This window comes from Bos grunniens, chromosome X, assembly GCF_055505025.1.
Source record: "Bos grunniens cultivar Pamir isolate PY7600 chromosome X, Bosgru_T2T1.0, whole genome shotgun sequence".
Classification (NCBI taxonomy): Eukaryota; Metazoa; Chordata; class Mammalia; order Artiodactyla; family Bovidae; genus Bos; species Bos grunniens.
In genome coordinates this window covers 52,577,764-52,590,704 of record NC_141194.1, presented here as the reverse complement: position 1 = coordinate 52,590,704, position 12,941 = coordinate 52,577,764, and the positions used below count along the sequence as shown (strand labels likewise).

The 12,941-nt window shown below is 45.6% G+C and overlaps 1 protein-coding gene and 1 long non-coding RNA gene across 14 annotated transcripts in view; both read left to right on the top strand.

Annotated features, from left to right (window-relative positions):
* The window catches only part of LOC147340358 (P antigen family member 3-like), a 95,977-nt gene that overhangs the window by 26,495 nt on the left and 56,541 nt on the right, over positions 1-12,941 (top strand). The window lies entirely within an intron of this gene.
* The window catches only part of LOC147340359 (uncharacterized), a 31,341-nt gene continuing 27,228 nt past the window's right edge, over positions 8,829-12,941 (top strand). For 10 of the 12 annotated variants that reach the window (XR_015159355.1, XR_015159353.1, XR_015159352.1 and 7 more), the window contains exons 1-2: positions 8,829-9,164; positions 11,309-11,476. This is a non-coding gene — a long non-coding RNA (uncharacterized LOC147340359). The remainder of the gene's footprint in view (positions 9,165-11,308; positions 11,477-12,941) is intronic. The other 2 variants (XR_015159358.1, XR_015159356.1) reach the window with 1 other exon arrangement.

Here is a 12,941-nt window from a genome sequence, read left to right as displayed (position 1 = left end):
AAAGACAGAAATATAGATCAATGGAACAAAACAGAAAGTTCAAGGATAAATCCCTGCACCTATGAACACCTTGTCTTTGACAAAGGATGCACAAATATGCAATAGCTAAAACACAGTCTGTTCAATGCATGATGCTGGGAAAATTGGTCACCTATGTGTAAAAGAATGAAACTGGAAGACTTTCCAACACCATTCACAAAAAGAAACTCAACATGGATTAAAGACCTAAATGTAAGACCAGAAACTATAAAACTCTTAAGAGGGAAACATAGGCAGAACACTCTGTGACATAAATCACAGCAAAATCCTCTAGGATCTACGTCCCAGAGTAATGGAAATAAAAACAAAAATAAACAAATGGGACCTAATTATACTTAAAAGCTTTTGAACAGCGAAGGATTCTATAAGCAAGGTGAAAAGACAGCCCTCAGAACAGGAGAAAATAATAGCAAATGAAACAACTGACAATGAATGAATCTCCAAAATGTAAAAGAAGCTCATGCAGCTCAATATCAAAAAAAATGATCAACCCAATAAAAAGTGAGCAAGTGACCTAAACAGACATTTCTCCAAAGATATACAGATGCCTAATAAACACATGAAAAGATGTTTAGTATCACAGATTATTAGAAAAATGCAAATCAAGACTACAATGAGGTATCATCTCACACAGGTCAGAATGGCCATCATCAAAATGTCTACAAACAATAAATGCTGGAGAGGGTGGGGAGCAAAGGGAACATTATTCCACGGTTGGTGGGAATGCAAACTGGTATTGCTACTATGGAGAAGAGTGTGCAGATTCCTTAAAAAACTGGAAACGGAACTGCCATACGACCCACTGCAGGGCATACACCCCAAGGAAACCAGATTTGAAAGAGACATATGTACCCCAATGTTTACTGCAGCACTATTTACAATAGTTAGGACATTGAAGCACCCTAGATGTCTATGGGCAGATGAATGGATAAGGAAGTGGTGGTAAATATACACAATGGAATATTACCCTGCTATTGAAAAGGAACACACCTGAATCAGTTCTAATGAGGTGGATGAACCTGGAGCCTGTTATACAGACAGAAGTAAGTCAGAAAGAGAAAGACAAATACTTATATTAATGCATCTATATGCAATTTAGAAAGGCGGTAGCAACGATTCTACAGGCAGGGTAGCAAAGAAGACAGAGACCTATACCACAGACTTTTCAACTCAGTGGGGGAAGGGCAGGGTGGGATGATTTGAGTGAATAGCATTGAAACATACACATTACCATATGTAAAATAGATGACCAGAACAAGTTCAATGCATGAAGCAGGGTATGGGGAGGGAGGTGGGACCCCCAGTTCTGGAATGAGGGGACATATAAATAACTGTGGCCGATTCATGTTGATATATGGCAAAACCCATCAGAATTTTGTAAAGAATTATTCTCCAATTAAAATAAATTAATGATTAAAAAAAAAGGAATCCACCTGCCAATGAAACAGGCAGGCGTTCAGTCCCTGGTCCAGGCAGTTTCCACGTGCCACAGAGCAGCTAAGACTGTGTGTCACAACTCCTGAACCTGCCTTCTCCAACTACTGGAGCCACGAGCCTAGAGCTCATGCTCCGCAACAAGAGCAGTCTCTGCAATGAGAAGCCCGTGCACCACCCCTGGAGAGTAGTGCTCCTTCTCCACAGCTAGAGAAAGCCCTCGTGCAGCAACAAAGACTCAGTGCAGCCACAATAAAGAAAGAAGTAAGAAAGAAAACCAGGCCGATCTTACTGTATGTTCATTTGAAAAATCCGGTGGTAGATACTGAAGTAGGTGCATCTCTATAATCTTTGAATAATCATATCTTGGGTGAAGCTAACAAAACTTACATCACAGGCTATATTAAAACTTTAGAGCAGCTTCCCAGGCACTTCTTGTTTCTAGAAATTACTTTCCTCAGAGAACTTACTTTGGAACTTTAGTAATGGGAACTGCAGCCTCCAGCACATTCAAGGGCAGGGAACAAAACACATTAGGAAGACACGGTTCAAATCCTGTGAGTTGCCTGTGACCACAGGCTAGGATGAACACACATCCCAGAAAGAGTCTCTTCACATTTCAGTAACTGATCCTGTATTTCAACCACTTAGTTCAGTTCTTCAGGACCACTGCTCTCCCCTTAAACAAACACTTGGTGTGAAACATTTGGAAAATGACCTCAACCCAATTCACTCCCAACCACTTTTCACATGTCACAAGGAGTCTCTCACAATGATATTTCTTCACCTAGAAAGCCAATTCTCAGATAAAGAAAAGAATTCACACACACCTTGTGAAGAAATAGTGAGATTTTAGAAACTGACTCACAAGTAACCCATGGATCAACATTCTTTTCTCTCTTCTCCCTCCATCCACTCTGAAAAATGAATATTTGGCCATGCTATCTGCTTTGCCCACCAAGTTTCTCATACCACACACGTGGTGTTAATAGTGAGTCTTCACACAAAGGCATTAATACCAGTTAGACCTATTGAAGTCAGCTACCTGGGGGCAGGGAGGTGGCTGGGGCAATAAGTTCATCATCTCATTTCCTTCACCACCCCACCCCATTTCATTCCCTGCTGTCACTGGGCCCAAATGAAAAAAGATATCATACCAAATCTCTCCTTAAATCACCACTGCCTCAACATTCCTTCGTTATCTTACATGGCTTCTGAGGGCAGGGAACAGATTTTACCTGAGATGAGTAAAGCTAGAGAGACAGCCCATTGGCCAGAGATTCTGTTTGGGACATGATGTCTCAGTGTACTGCTTCCCCACTGTGATGAAGAAAGTAAAAGTCATCTTGGCTTGGCTCTGGTGCCCCATTTTTCAGATGATAGCCACTAGATGGCGGGCGAGTAAGGTACTTGGATACTTGATCCATAGACTTTCAGTTCAGTTCAGTTCAGTTGCTCAGTCATGTCCAACTCTTTGTGACCCCATGGACTGCAGCATGCCAGGCCTCCCTGTGCATCACCACCTCCCGGAGCTTACTCAAACTCATGTCTATTGAGTTGGTGATACCATCCAACCATCTCATCCTCTGTTGTCCCCTTCTCCTCCCACCTTGAATCTTTCCCAGCATCAGGGTCTTTTCCAATGAGTCAGTTCTTCACATCAGGTGTTCAAAATATTGGAGTTTCAGCTTCAGCATCAGTCAATCTAATGAATATTCAGGACTGATTTCCTTTAGGATGGACTGGTTGGATCTCATTGCTGTCCAAGGGACTCTCAAGAGTCTTCTCCAACACCACAATTCAAAAGCATCAATTCTTTGGCACTAAGCTTTTTTTATAGTGCAACTCTCACATCCATACATGACTACTGGAAAAACCATAGCTTTGATTTGACAGGCCTTTGTTGGCAACGTAATGTCTCTGCTTTTTAATATGCGGTCTAGGTTGGTCATAACTTTTCTCCAAGTAGACTTTAAGGGAATAATATTACCTGGCATAATGGGGAAGCGGAGGGGTGGGGGGGAGTGCAGTTTCTTCATCCAATCAGTTGAAAAAGCTTAAGAGCAGGGACTGAGGCTTCCTGAGGATGAAACAATTTAGCCTCAAGACTACAGCCTGAGAAACCCTGCATGAGACTCGACATTGCTGGCCTGCTCTGCAGATTTGGGTCTCTAGAGTGCGACCTGGATTTCCAGCCAGCCGACCTGCCCAAAGGACATCAGAACTGTCAGAACCCACAAGCCCATGATCCAATTCCCTAAAATAAGTCTCTCTCTATTGGCTGTGTTACTCTGGAGAAGCCTAATATACCCCCAGTATGTCACATCTTTCTCTGTCCAATCCAAAAACATTGGCTGAGACACAGTATTATTCCACACCAGATGCTGTGCATTAAAGAAGCTGACAGATAGAGGACACGGCCATTTATTTAGTGCCTTCCACCTGCCAGGTCATGGGTGCTAGGTGTTTTACATCTGTGATCCCCAGCAGTTCTCCCAAGAAACCGCACCAACAAGTGGACCTATATCCATTTTAAAGATAAGGAATTTGAGGCTGAAGGAGACTGCCTGGGCTGGTAGGGCCTGCACTGGAACCCAGCTTGAGTGTAAACTGTGAACATTGGTATGGGGGGACACGACATGGGGAGAGGAGTTTGGGCACAGGTCCCAGAGTGTTTCCATGCCATGGGGGAGCATGGAAACGTCACACCCTTATTTTCAGTCCTGGGCTAGTAGGAGCCTCAATCCATCTGAGGACAACATTACCAGGAACAGAATGATGAACGCAACAGAAAATGAAGTCTGTGAGTGGTTTCCAGGTGGGAGATGTGTAACAGAAAAGCCAGCCTCCTTGTGAGGGTTCGTCTAGCTGTGAGGGAAAAGCTCAAGGACTGTGGCTGAGAAGAAAGGAGCCTCTAGGGCTGGACACAGATGTTTAACGTGACCTTGAAGCTCAGTAGTCATTACACCAGGGAATATGCCAGCACATCTCTACTAACCTCATTCCATACTCACAAATGCAACCTGCTCAGTTCATGTCATTATTCAGAATAATTCCCCAATTTTCAGGTGAGGCTGCAATGGCACAGTGAGCCAATTTAATTTCTCAAGATGTGATGATAACAAGTGGGAGAACTGGGTGCAAGGAAGTTGTCTAGAATCAGAGCTAGTGTCCGTACCCACACACTGTATTGTTTCCTCATAAAAGGGAAAAAAGGAAGAAAAAAAGGAGAAAATGAAAGAAAAAGAATAAAAGGAGACCCATGATGCTTACTGTATTGCAGCATCCACCTTGGACTGTGAGTAAAGAGAAAACTGCTCAAAGAACCTAATCAGAAAGGTAACTGACAACACACAACATGAAATCAGGCGAATGGATGGGCTCAAGCACAGTGTCCATGTACAAGGAGAGCAGTGGGCACACAGAGGAGGGCACAGCAAAGGTACGGAATAGAAGAAGCTATGGAAGCAAGAGGAAGAGAGGAGAGCAGGGTGACAGGGCTCCTGTGACCTTGCCCAGGACACTGATCAGCAGGTTCAAAGCGTCCATCCTGCTAATGGCAGAATGAGTGGAAGTTACACCTCTCACCGGTGAAATAAAGTAGCCTGGCTGTCCGAGCTGTATTCATCCAACAAGTATCCCCCCAGCGCCCACCTGGTCATCAATGCCCTCAGAACAGTGCCGAAAGCAGCCATAGCCTAGGACAGAACTCAGTCTCAGGAGGTAATGGATTGTCCAAGATATAGAATAAATCAGAAGCCAAGTGAGAAGGGACGGACACTAGACACTACTGTATGAGTGGGGATAGAAGACAGGATGCCCATCACCCACTCAAAGGAACAGAAATGTGAGCCTAGAATTTTCAGGGTTCACTCACTGGCAATTCAGTTGAGAAACAGCTGCTTGATGGGGATGCACTAGGAAGGGGAAAGGCGAGTGTTACTCTGATACAATAAGGTTCTGGACAAGGTGGGAATAAAAGACAGACACAGCCCTGGGCCTATGAAAATTGAGCCAAGAGGTTTGCTCTAGCCACTTTTTTCGTGTATTGTGTTTGCAGCGAACAAATTGACAACGTATCAGCAGCTGCACTGCTCTGTGTACCTCACCTTATCATCACTTATAAGATGGTGAACGTGTTCTGAGCACCTGTGGGGCACCAGACTCCCAGACCGGTGCTTTCCAGACTTTGTGGGCACAAGAACATTTCAGGCAGCGAGAGGGTCTTCAAGGAGCTCACCGTGGGGTGGGCAGGGAGCCAGACTGAAGACAATGGTGACACAAGTGTGACGAGAGCCTTGGCCTCAGGAGCCAGCGGAGGCTGGGATCAGAGGGTCAGGAATGGGCTTCGCCTGGGGGTGGGATAACATAGAATATTATTGTCCCCATTTGCAGACATGGGAAGCGAGGATCAGAGAGGGTGAGCATCTTACTCAAGGTCACACTGCTTGGTAGTGGTCCTGACCATTTTTCATCTGTGTGGGTTGAAATGTGAAGGTTTCTGCACTGTTCATAATACCACTCTCTCAATGTTGTCACCTATTTTAGCTCACAATCACCACGTTACACATTCCCTTGGCTCTAGGTCCTCCTTTATTAGATAAATGATCTGCTGAACAAAGTGTAGATTTCCTGTTGGCACATACAGTCTGTCCACTTTATAAACAATATTTCTGTGCAGGGCATGTTGGCTCTACCGAAACTGATCGTTTACACTGAGTTTGTACTGCATCCACATGCAGGGTAAAGAAAATGGATCACTGGGATCTGTAGTTTTACTTACCTATTTCACACAATCTCAAGCATAATTTTAAATGTAGCCAATAATCACTTAAAAAGACTAGAAACACTTCTTTCCTAAAGTGACCACTCATGAAATAGTTCATTCAATGTCAGTACATTCTAGGTAGGAGTCTAAACCCCTTCATAGGGAGTTATGGAAATTCATCTCCTTAAGATATGGAAATACTTTTTTTTTATAAATACATTTTTACGGTTGCTGGTTCCCTGAGAGACTTAAGCAAGCAATGCCACTTCACTTTTCTGTTTCTGACAAAACAAACAAGCAAAGCAACCCTAACACACAGGTGCATAGACGTATGTAATACACCCAATAGAGGTGTGTCAAATATAAGGCAATGGTATTGGAAATACAAGGGCTTCCCTGGTGGCTCAGCGGTAAAGAATCCACCTGCTAATGCAAGAGACTGGGGTTTGATCCCTGGGTCATGAAGATCCCCTGACAAAGGAAATGGAAACCCACTCCAGTATTCTGGCCTGGGGAATCCCATGGACAGAGAAGCCTGGTGGGTACAGTCCGTGGGATCACAAAAGAATGCGACACGACTTAGGGACTAATCAACAACAATCGAAATACAAATGGAAACCCCTAACTAATCATATATCCAAATTTCTGAGCACAGCAGAGGTCTACTGCCCAGGATCAGCTGTAGCCCAGGAAATCAGACAACCAAAGATGCTTTTGTTTTTAAATTACTCTACACTGCTACTGGTCGATTCAGGAGATAAAAGTTTTCAAAAGCATTGCACACCAAGGCAGGACTCAAGGAGCCTATTACAAGTATGTACTTATTCCTATGTCACGTCAAGGTCTAACTCACACGCTCTTGAGAAAGAACACCTGTGATGATTTCTATATGGGAAATGCATTTCCCCTGAAAATACTTCATTATTTTGTCTCATTTTGTGACGTGGGACAGGAGGTGTGGAGGAAGCTGTTGCCAAGGAAAGAGCCTACTTCTGAACCTGGTGAACACCGATTTGAGCCCAGTTATCCTGGTCAGCGACTGATGTCCATAGGATGTTTCGATATCAGTTTAAAATGGCGATCCACAGGGAGAGAAAGAGAAATAAGTCACATACAGACTGTCCATACTGTTCATGGGGTTCTCAAGTACCTCAAGGCTATATATTGTCACCCTGCTTGTGTAACTTATATGCAGAGTACATCATGGGAAATGCTGGGTCGCATGAACCACAAGCTGGAATCAAGATTGCTGGGAGAAATATCAATAACCTCAGATATGAAGATGACACCACCCTTGTGACAGAAAGCGAAGAAGAACTAAAGAGCCCCTTGATGAACTTGAAAGAGGAGAGTGAAAAATACACCACCCTTATGGCAGAAAGTGAAGAAGAACTAAAGAGCCTCTTGATGAAAGTAAAAGAAGAGAGTGAAAAAGTTGGCTTAAAACTCAACATTCAGAAAACTACGATCATGGCATCCGGTCCCATCACTTCATGGCAAATAGATGGGGAGACAATGGAAACAGTGAGAGACTTTATTTTTTGGACTTGAAAATCACTGCAGATGTTGACTGCAGCCATGACATTAAAAGACGCTTTCTCCTTGGAAGAAAAGCTATGACTAAATTAGACTGCATATTAAAAAGCAGAGACATTACTTTGCCAACAATGGTCCATCTAGTCAAGGCTATGTTTTTTTCCAGTAGTCATGTATGGATGTGAGAGTTGGACTATAAAGAAAACTGAGTGCCCAAGAATTGATGCTTTTGAGCTGTGGTGTTGGAAAAGACTCTTGAGAGTCCCTTGGACTGCAGGGAGATCCAGCCAGTCCATTCTAGAGCAAATCAGTCCCGAATATTCATTGGAAGAACTGATGCTGAAACTGAAACTGCAATACTTTGGGCCACCTGATGAGAAGAACCAGCTCATTGGAAAAGACCCTGACGCTGGGAAAGATTGAAGGCAGGAGGAGAAGGGGACAACAGAGGATGAGATGGTTGGATGGAGTCACCGACGGGATGGACATGAGTTTGAGTAGGATCCTCGAGTTGATAATGGACAGGGAAGCCTGGGGTGCTGCCGTCCATGGGGTCGCCAAGAGTCGGATACGACTGAGCAACTGAACTCAACTGAAAACTGTCCAACCGCCATCTGCTACTGAAGTGGTGGGGCATCTGGGGAAAATAACTGTTCTGAGAAAACATGTATCCCACTTGGCTAAAGAGGATTCTGGTCCTGTGACACTAAGGCACACCTGGTTGGTGCTAGAGAGATAGATGTCTTCCTCTGCGTGTCTGTCCCTCTCTCTACCCCTCACTGTCACACATTCCTCGTCAGGATCAGGTTCTCAACAGCAGGACGCCAATGCAGTGCCTCCCATCCTCCGCCCGTGCAAGAAGCCGGGAGTGGGCGGCGGTCGGCCTCCCATCCTTAGTGTGTGTGGAATAGAAGGGTAAAGACCACCGAGAAGGAAATGGCATCCCACTCCAGTACTCTTGCCTGGAAAATCCCATGGATGGAGGAGCCTGGTGGGCTGCAGTCCATGGGGTCGCGAACAGTCCGGCACGACTGAGCGAATTCACTTTCACTTTTCACTTTCCTGGATTGGAGAAGGAAATGGCAACCCACTCCAGTGTTCTTGCCTGGAGAATCCTGGGGATGGGAGAGCCTGGTGGGCTGCCGTTTATGGGGTCGCACAGAGTCAGACACGACTGAAGCGACTTAGCAGCAGCAGCAGACCACCGAGAGGAGTCCTCCAGCGTCCTACAGAGCCTACCCGCCCTTCAGGGGTGAGGAGTTGGCGGGCCTGGTTTTGACGTCACAAAGATGGGACATTTACTCCTCCCTTCCTTATAGAAGGACCTTCCTGCGTATTCCCTGGGTTGTAGTGGATTCAGAGGGAGCCTGGAATGGCCTGAAGACAAGTAGGTTCCTCCACAGGGACAATGGCAGTAGGGCGGGGGAGATTCGGAGAAGAGGAGTTAGTGCCGGGTCCTCTCGACCGCGTGCCCGGAGGTCCTCTCCCAGCAGCTTGGAGGCTAGGAGGGACCATCCTTGCCAGAGTCGCAGGAAGTTTCCTTCCGCACAGATGACAGCTGGTGATGGTCGGCTCTTGGGATCGGAAGGCGGGGGCTTCTCCCTGATGCCTGGTAATTTGTGTTGTCGCCTGTCCACGTGAGGAGCAGCTCCTGTTACTTGCATGTTTTTCTACCAATTGTTACTAGTAACACACTAGGAAAGAGTAAAAGCAAACTATTAGAGACACTGGCTGTATTTCTACCGATTGCAATTGGGAGAGCACCACAGCCCTGAAGATCAGACTGCCAGCAAGGTGGTTTTGCACTGTACTTCATTCCACAGAGAGTAGTAGAGAAGTGACAGTGGGGACCTTTGCAGGGGGGAAAACATTTAGGGGGAAATCCCGTCGACAGAAGAGGAAATGATTATCTTTGTGACTAGCTAGTTTCAGGAGAACTGACTTTTAATCACCGTTCCTAGTTATGAGACAGAAAACAAAGAGTTGGATGGTCTGTGTCTGCCCTTTAATGACAAGGAGGAAGGTCTGTACTTGACCTTGTGGTAGGTAAACCCAGGAGTCACTGGGTACTTTGGATGAGTCTTACCGAAGTCCGACGGGGAAGGGTGGTGTTTGCATTAAGTCATTTTGGGGACATGAAAGTCTGCAGAGATTTCTTTACTGTGGCTTTTCTTAACAGCTCAGGTGAAGTTGAACTTTGTCAGCATGGTAAATATGAGCATCTTTCATGCCGGTCCCAGTAGATAAGTATAAAGGCAGAGAGGTTCGAACACCCCTCACCTTTTAAAATTGGATTATGATTGCTTTAAATGTTGTGCTAATTTTTGCTGTAGGACAAGGGTGAATCAGCTATAAGTGTATACATATATCCCCTCCCTCTTGAACTTCTCTTCCACCCCCGAACCCCACCCCTCTAGGTCATTACAGAGCACCAAACTAAGCTTCCTGTGCTATACAGAAGCTTGCCACTAGCTATCTATTTTACACATGGTAATCTGTATATTTCAGTGCTATACTCTCAATTCAATCCATCCTCTCCTTGCCTGCTGTGTCCATAATTCTCTTGTCCATGTCTGAGACTCTAATCTTGCCCTGCAAATAGGTTCATCAGTGCCGTTTTTCTAAATTTCACATATGTGTGTTGATGTAGGATATTTGTTTTTCTCTTTCTGATTTATTTCACGCTGTATAACAGGCTCTAGCTTCATCCAATTCACTAGAAATGACTCAAATTCGTCCCCTTTTATAACTGATGAACATTCCATTGTATACATACATGTACCACAACATCTTTCTCCATTCATTGACAGACATCTATGTTTCTTCCATGTCATGGATATTGTAGATACTGGTTCAAGGAACTTTTGGGTACATGTGTCTTTCTGAATTATAGTTTTCTCAGGGCGTATGTCCAAGAGTGTGATTTCTGGGTCATATGGTAGTTTTATGGGCTTCCGTGGTAGCTCTGCTGATAGAGAATCCATGTGCAATGTGGGAGAACCCAGTTCAAATCCTGGGTCGGGAAGACCCCCTGGAGAAGGGATAGGCTAGCCACTCCAGTATTTATGGGCTTCCCTGGTGGCTCAGACAATAATGGATCCGCCTGCACTGCGGGAGAGTGGCTTCGGTCCCTGGGTTGGGAAGATCCCCTGGAGGAGGGCATGACAACCCACCTCGGTATTCTTGTCTGGGGAATCCCCATGGGCAGAGTAGCCTGGTGGGCTACAGTCCATGGGGTTGCAAAGAGACGGACACAGCTGAGCAACTAAGCACAGCACAGCACGTGGTAGTTTTATTCCCAGTTTTAAAGGAAACCTCCATACTGTTCTCCATAGTGGCTGTATCAGCTTTCATTCTCACAAACAGTATAGGAGGATTCCCTTTTCTCCACATCCACTCCAACATTTATTGTGCGTAGCTTTCCAATGATGACCATTCTGACCACTGTGACTAGATACCTAATTGTGGCTCTGATTTGCATTTTTCTGACAATGACTGAGGTTGAGCATCTTTTCATATCTTTGTTGACAGGTTCCATTTTTACTCTGGAAATAATCGACACTTGAACATCACTGTATAGTTCTCAAAAGGTTTTTTTTTTTTTTTTTTGGTAATCTAAATGAAGGCAGCAAAAAGGAGTCATTATCGCAAAATAGGATCATCATCCTCTTCAATTCAGGAAACTAAGTCACGCAGACTGTAAGTAACTTGCCCACAGTCACAGAAGGAATAAGTCATGGGACCTTGATTTAAATCTAGGTATCTGTGGCTTCATCACCTCCCAGCTCGGCACCACAGGGTGATGGTTTCCGGATCCACACTTCAGGCTCAGCACTCTCTTCCTGACTACAGACTCCCCTAGTCAACTGATAGGGCTGCAGGGAGACTGCACTCAACAAGTGCTGGGCAACTTCTGGGACACCACAGATGCCTTCACAGGGAAGAGAAGTGAAAGACACACTGGGTCCCACAGGCCTCTACCCACCCCCTGGACGGAGTGAGGAGCTACAGGAGGTTCTAAAGGGGGCTGTTTCTCTGAGAGACAGGCTGATGGACTGCCGTTCTGCATGCATGTGACAAGAAACACTTGTTCCTTTGAGTTTATTTCTCTTTACGGTTGACAATACATACCACATGGTGAAAATACACAAAGCAGATATGTAAAACCAAGCGGATATATGGATAAGCAGATACATTCCCATTATACCGACAGAATACCTGACAGTAAGACAGCACTTCTTTGTAAAAGGAGAACATTCTCCTAGACTAAAGCAATGAAACAGGAAATTAGTCTTTTTCTTAATTCTTAGCTTCATTCCCCCATCACAGATGAGGCATCATGGGCACAGAGAAGTTAGGTCAGCTCCCCCAAGTCACTGTGATAGTACGTGTTTGATTCCCCCAGGCAAGGAATATTCAACATGTCCAAACTGCACCCATCCCCCCCAACCCCCGCTCCCCACACAGCTGCACCTCCTTTACTGTCCCCTGACTCAGTGCAAGGCAGCCTTGTCCCCAGCTGCTTAGGCCAGAGATGCTTAAAGCCATCCTTGCCTGCTACCACTCTCTCACCACACTCTCAATCATCAACCCTCACCTCTCGGCCTCCTAAGTCTAAGTAAGATATTGTTCCTTCTCTCCATCAGCACAGTGAGTTCCTTAGGCCAGGTCACCCTCGTCTCTCTCCTTGACAAGCACCAGCAATCCTGATGCTTTCCAACACATGGTCTGTCCTGCTGCCTGAGGAAGGGAAGCTTTCTTCAGTGCAATCTGGACATGACACCCCTGCTCAAAACTCTGCACAGGCTGCCTGCTGCTCTTAGGATACTGTCCAGCCTCCTGGACTAGGCACAGCAGGTCTTGTCTTCCCCCAAATGCCCGATCTTCACCAGACACCCTCCTTCTGCTCCACGCCCCACTTGATATTCCAGCCACCCAGACCTCTCTCTGTTCATCAGATGCCCGGTGTGCTCACACTCCTACTCCCTAGCCACCCCCTCCGCCCCCTCTCTCCCCCTCCCCACCCACCGATTTCACAATCTCACTTCTGCCTTTGCCTCCATCTTACATGCCCTTCCTCCCTCTTCATCTGCCTGATTCCTTCTTAGGTTCAGCTGCCAGGCTGTGTAGATCAGTTTCCGTTTTTCCTGGGGAGTACCTGGGA